Source organism: Plecotus auritus (genome assembly GCF_963455305.1).
Source record: "Plecotus auritus genome assembly, chromosome: X".
NCBI lineage: Eukaryota > Metazoa > Chordata > Mammalia > Chiroptera > Vespertilionidae > Plecotus > Plecotus auritus.
The window spans coordinates 92,803,531-92,810,087 of record NC_137784.1 but is presented as its reverse complement, the minus strand read 5'-3'; the positions used below and the strand labels follow the sequence as shown (position 1 = coordinate 92,810,087).

General features: G+C 37.0%; 1 pseudogene across 1 annotated transcript; it reads right to left on the bottom strand.

The window, feature by feature from the left end:
- Window positions 1-3,298: 3,298 nt before the first annotated feature.
- LOC308240204 (tubulin alpha-1A chain-like) lies at window positions 3,299-6,255 on the bottom strand (annotated as a pseudogene). Its single transcript has 2 exons — window positions 6,121-6,255; window positions 3,299-4,353 (listed from the first exon to the last, which is right to left on the bottom strand). The product of its transcript is annotated as a tubulin alpha-1A chain-like (transcript).
- Between the last annotated feature and the right edge of the window lie 302 nt (window positions 6,256-6,557).

The window sequence follows — 6,557 nt, the reverse complement described above, 5'->3', positions numbered from 1 at the left end:
ACCCCAAATTATATGCGTTGCATTTAGTAAGTGCAAAACAGTGTATATGGAAATTGTATAAAGATAATGCCATCCCTAGTTATTGTAGCAAATAGAAATTAATGGACTTCACTATAGCAAAGGATGAAACTAAATGTATGTCAAGGTAAAAAAAAAGTAATGTTCTTTATATACTGTCCGTTTGATTTAATTCAAAAGGTCAACATTTCCCTTCAAAGTCATGGAATATTGAAAGCATTTCAGTGTTATTTTTTTTAAAAAAATTGTTGAATTTTTTTTGGGTGACATTGGTCAATAAAATTATATAGGTTTCAGGTGTGCAATTCTATAACACATCATCTGTATATTGTATTGTGTGTTCACCACCCAAAGTCAAGTCTCCTTCCATCACTACTTATTCCCCCTATATCCTTTCCTACCTCTCCACCCCCCTTTTCCTCTGCCAGTCACCATACTGTTTTCTGTATCTATGAGGTTTGGTTTTTGTTTGCTTAATCCCTTTACATTTTTTACCCAGCTTGCCAACTCCCCTCCCCTCTGACAGCTATCAGTCTGTTCTATGAGTCTGTTTCTATTTTGTTTGACAGTTTATTTTGTTCATTAGATTCCACATATAAATGAGATCATGTGATAATTGTCTTTCTCTGACTGGCTTATTTCACTTAGCATAATACTCTCCAAGTCCCTCCATGCGTCTCAAAGGGTAAGAGATCCTTCTTTTTACAGCTGCATATTATTCCATGGTGTAAATGTACCACAGCTTTATTTATCCACTCATCTACTGATGGGCACTTGGGCTGTTTCCAGATCTTCACTAATGTAAATAGTGCTGCTATGAACATAGGGGTGCTTCAGAATTCTTAGGATATATTCTTAGAAGTGAAATTACCACTGAGTCAAATGGCAGTTCCATTTTTAATTTTCTGAGGACACTCCATACTGTTTTCCACAATGGCTGCACTAACCTGCATTCCCATCAACAGGGCATGAGGGTTCCCTTTTCTCCACATCCTCACCAGAACTTGTTGTTTGTTGATTTTTTTGATGGTAGTTATTCTGACAGGTGTGAGGTGATATTTCATTGTGGTTTTAATTTGCATCTCTCTGATGATTAGTGATGTTAAATATCTTTTCATATGCCTACTGGACATCTGTATGTCCTCTTTGGAGAAGTGTGTATTCAGGTCTTTTGCTCATTTTTAAAAATTAGATAGTTCTTTTGGTGTTGAGTTGTGTAAGTTTTTTTATAAATTTTGGATATTAACCCCTTTTCAGATGTATCATTGGCTAATTCAGTGATACTTTTAATGGATTACTTGCCTACTCTGGTCTTTAGTGATCACAAGAAACATTAAGTATGGTACTGAATAAGTAATTGAAAGGCCATTTAATTTTTACCTTCCTCCCATCAATATTGAATATTCATGAGTATTGGATATTCTGAATATTCTGTCAATAATGACCACCTTGTAGGAGAACTTATTCTTTGGGGTAATATTTTCATATGGAGGCTCCTTTACTCTCTTTCAGAAACCTTTTCAAGGATCAACCTGCCACCGATAACAAGTCAAATTGTTTTCTAAACATGCTTTGCTATTTCAGATAATTGGTGAAGAATGTTTCAGTCACCCAGTCTTGATATTTTACTTACATTTGGCTCCTCTCATTAGCTGCCAAGTTTAGTGAGAGAGAGAAAGGATATAGCTTGAAGGGGTAACATGGAAGCCAGAAGTACTAATTTCTCTTATGCTTGGGAGATTTTTATAATCAATTATTAGTTCTTTTTGTTTGTTTGTTTCCATCACATCACTTTATTTTATTTTCTGCTTGCTGATTGAGGCTTTAATAAAATTACATTAAAACATCAAGTTTAAGATAAAAGTTATTTAATGTAAAATATATTTTCTACTCTTCAAAAGAGAGAAACACCTTTTTTATGATAAAGGGAAGGGTATTAATATCTATTTGTTTAAAATATGTTGGCTATTATTCTGCACATGAGTAACATGCAGAGGTAGGTGTATATCAAGCAGTGACTTAGTATCTGAGGGAATAGTGCACCCAGTCAAATAATGTCTGAATGGTATGAAAGGGAGGAAACAAGAGAGGGTAAAAGAATCTTGCTCCAGATCCTTTACAGTCAATATAATTTCCTAGCAGCCAATGAAATACAGTTGTTTTTTCAGAAAATCATCATGGAGCTTCAACTATTTACTAAATGAGACCAAACACATCAAAAAAGAAGTCCACTTAAGAGAATGAATAATGTTTAGCTATACGCCTAATTGGCTCATATTCCTACCCAACTTGCATGGTTTAACATCGGGTGTCAGCCAGTAGATACAGGTTGCAGCACTTGAAGACTTGAGCAAATTGGGAGCCATTAAAGATTCAATGTGACTTCAAAATGAGTCATCATTTTAAGTTTCAAATAGATGCATTTATCTTTTTTAGAAACAGTAATTCTAAAAGCATCTTTAGTCAGGTAGAAAGTAAGTCAATACTGAACAGATTATTTTTTAACTCTTTGCTCCTTTTGCTATTTTTTTCATATATTTTATTGATTTTTTTACAGAGAGGAAGGGAGAGGGACAGAGAGTTAGAAACATTGATGAGAGAGAATCATCAATCAGCTGCCTCCTGCACACCCCCCACTGGGGATATGCCCCCAACCAAGGTACATGCCCTTGACCGGAATAGAACCTGGGACCCTTGAGTCCACAGGCCGACACTCTATCCACTGAGCCAAACCGGTTAGGGCAACCCTTTTGCTATTTTTATATTCATTCGTGTTCTAGACATTAATTGGTTATTTAAAACACAGTGATATTTATTGTAATACAGATTAGCAATTTACAATTGGATGAAAATTGATGGATGGAAAGTGGTCGTTAGAGATGTTATTGAAGTTCTTGCTCCTCAGCATCACCATGTAGTGGCAAGAACCCTAAAAAGACTACAGAGGCTTCAGGAGACCCTAAACCTAGTAGAATTATGCAGCTGATTCAACCATGTTGCAATGATATGAATACTACAATTTGCTTAAACACTAACATATATTTTTACCCCAATAAAGTTATCTAACAGACAGGGAATACTTTATTCAAACCCATCAGAGAAATTGACAATTTGGATCTGTAACAAAGCATTGTGTTTTAAAGTATAGGCCAGTAATTGTATATGAGAGTGTACACTGCTTTACATACAAATGAACTGATCAGACCAGAACTTTTCAATGTTTAAAACAGAGTAAGTATCTTTGTAAAAGCAGCACTATTGTGACATTTTAAATTTAGTATTACTCTCCTTCTTCCTCACCCTCTCCTTCAACAGAATCCACACCAACTTCCTCATACTCCTTCTCAAGGGCAGCCATGTCCTCACGGGCCTCAGAAAACTTTCCTTCCTCCATGCCCTCACCTATGTACCAGTGGACAAAGGCACGCTTGGCATACATCAAGTCAAACTTGTGGTCCAGGCGAGCCCAGGCCTCAGCAATAGCTGTGGTGTTGCTCAGCATGCACACAGCTCGCTGTACTTTGGCCAGGTACCACAATGGGAGGCTGATAATTAATGCCAACTTTGAAGCCAGTGGGGCACCAGTCCACAAACTGGATGGTATGCTTGGTCTTGATGATGGCAATGGCAGCATTGAAATCTTTGGGGACCACGTCACCAACTGTACAACAGACAGCAAGCCATGTATTTACCATGGCAAGGGTCACAGTTCACCATCTGGTTGGCTGGCTCAAAGCACTCATTGGTGATTTCTGCTACAGAAAGCTGTTCATGGTAGGCTTTCTCAGCAGAGATGACAGGGGCATATGTGGCCAGAGGGAAGTGGATGCAGGGGTAGGGCACCAGGTTGGTCTGGAATTCAGTCAGATCAACATTCAGGGCTCCATCAAACCTGAGGGATGCAGTGATGGAGGACACGATTTGACCTATCAACCAATTCAAGTTAGTGTAGGTTGGACACTCAATATCGAGGTTTCTATGACATCTGTCATAGATGGCCTCGTTGTCAATCATGAAGGCACAATCAGAGTGCTCCAGGGTGGTGTGGGGGGTGAGGATGGAGTTGTAGGGCTCAACTACAGCTGTGAAGACCTGGGGGGCTGGGTACTAGTAAATGGAGAACTCCAGCTTGGACTTCTTGCCATAATCAACAGAGAGATGTTCTATCAGCAGGGAGTTGAACCCAGAACCCGTTCCCTCACCAAAGCTGTGGAAAACTGAGAAGCTCTGAAGACCTGTGCTCTGGTCAGCCAGTTTCCAAATTCGGTCCAGGACGAGGTCAATGATCTCCTTGCCAATGGTGTAGTGTCCATGGGCATAGTTATTGGCAGTTTTCTATTTTCTAATTCATTAACATCCGATCTTACACTTTCTTTAATTATTTTTTCTTTGGGTTTATTTTTTTACTTTTTCCAGATTTTTTGTTGTTGAATAATTCATTTATTTTCACTTTTCAATTTTGTCAGTATGAGTATTTTCATAATTTTTGTTTGATAACTGCTTTTGCTATAGTCCAGTGTTGTTAATCATAAGAAATTCTCCAATTTTTGTTCTATATTTTTACTTTGGCCAAAGAGTTATTCAATAGCATGTTTTATTTTTTTAAGGTAGGAAGATCTTTTATAAAACAATTGTTATTAATTTTTAGTTGTATCACACTGTATATATTTTTCCATTAATTTTCAGAAGGAGTGGAAGGGAGAGGAGGGGGAAGGAGGGAGAGAAAGAGAGAAAGAGAAAGGCCAGGGATTGAACCTGCAACCTAGGTAAGTGCCCTTGATCAGGAATCAAATCCATGACCCTTCAGTGTGCAGGCCAATGCTCTAACCACTTAGCAACACCAGCCGGGGCAAAACAAAATATATATTCTTTATAATCTAGGGCCCCTGTACAATATTGATTGTGAATTGTAGACTTAGCCTTATAAAGTATTTCTTTGTTTCTTTTAATGCTTTTTAGTCTGAATTCTACCTTCTCGGGTATCAAGATCTTGACTACTGCTCACTTTTTATTTGATTTTATTTATCTGAAAATGACTATCCTTTTATTTTTAACCATTTTAATCTCTTTATGTCAGTTATGTCTTTTTTACAGTGTAAAGTTTGTAATAAAGTTTGGATTCTTCTTTTTCAGCTAATCTAAAATATTTTCTTTTAATCTGTGAGTCAATACCATTTATTAGTACCATTTATATTTATAAATACCATTTATATTTATATCATAGTATGTATGAAGTTTTTAACCTCAGTTCTGTTCTCTATCAAACTATATTTAAAGTCCTTTTTGCTATGAGGTCTCTCTGTCTCTCAAATTATTGTTGGTATTTAGGAAGACTTTATTTTTTGTTCTGATAATTGCCATTATATTAACTATTTTATGTAGCATACTTAATCTAGTCTTCCTTTTAAGGTACTTTCTATTAGTTTTTTACTTTAAGCATTACTGCAAATAACCATAAACTGGTTCCTTTTTTTCTCTTTTCTTTACCAATCATAAAGTTATATCCTTATACTCCCAATAAAAAATATATAAGGCAATTGCCAGCTTACTAATATATCAACATATGTGTAACTCCATCTATTGAAAAAAAATCCGCATTGTTAACTGGTACACCTAGTATTTTACTTACCATTGATTCTTCTCCCCCCTCCTTTTTATGTTCTTGCAGCCTTTGTGTTTGACATAGGCTTTTACTTTCTTAAATTACTTTAGGAGCTTGTGGCTTAAAGCATTGCAGTCAACAAGTCTGATGCTATTTTATTATAAAGTAATAAAACTATGTCCTCTCACTGTGCACACATCTCCTGTACTATATATACATTGCCTGCACCTCTAGCCCTTCCTCTCTTTAGTATCTGAATTTTCTCTCCTCTTACTCATATTGTCCCTACCCCAATACATTTGTGTTCCCTTCCCAGCAGTTTCTTTTTGGTACAAGGTTACAATCATCTGGCAAATTTCTTTCATTGGGCATTTCCAAACCTTGAGGGCTCAGAACACCCTAGTACCCTTTACAGTTCCCTTATATTCATTGGCAAGTTGGAGCTACAAGGATCCTTTCCAGTTTCAACTCTCCTCAACGCTTCCTTCAGGGTGTTCCACCTTGAATGGAGAAGCCTCCTTTTGAGAGTGAAAATTTTTCATGATGTCTCTGTTCCCCAGCTCTTGGGATTGCCAAATGTCCCCATTATTGTCTCCACACAACTTCTTGCTCCCATATGACTGCTGTTTCTCCATGGGTCTTTCTGTTCTAAATGATTTAATCCTATTCATTAATATTCTGGGCCTTAACAGGCTACCTCATCACATGGATTTGCTATCTATGGATTGTTGTTGTTAGCCTATTTGCTGTGTGTGTGTATGTGTTTGCATGTTTGTGAGAGAGAATATGTGTAAATTTAGGCAGAGGCAAAAATCACAGTGCCTCCACTGCTGCCACTATCTATGAGATGTCCTGCTTGATCAGAAGATGTATGATAATTTTGGAGTGTGAATTTATGATCAGCATAACTTTATCTGTGGAAATCCTGGGAAGCCTG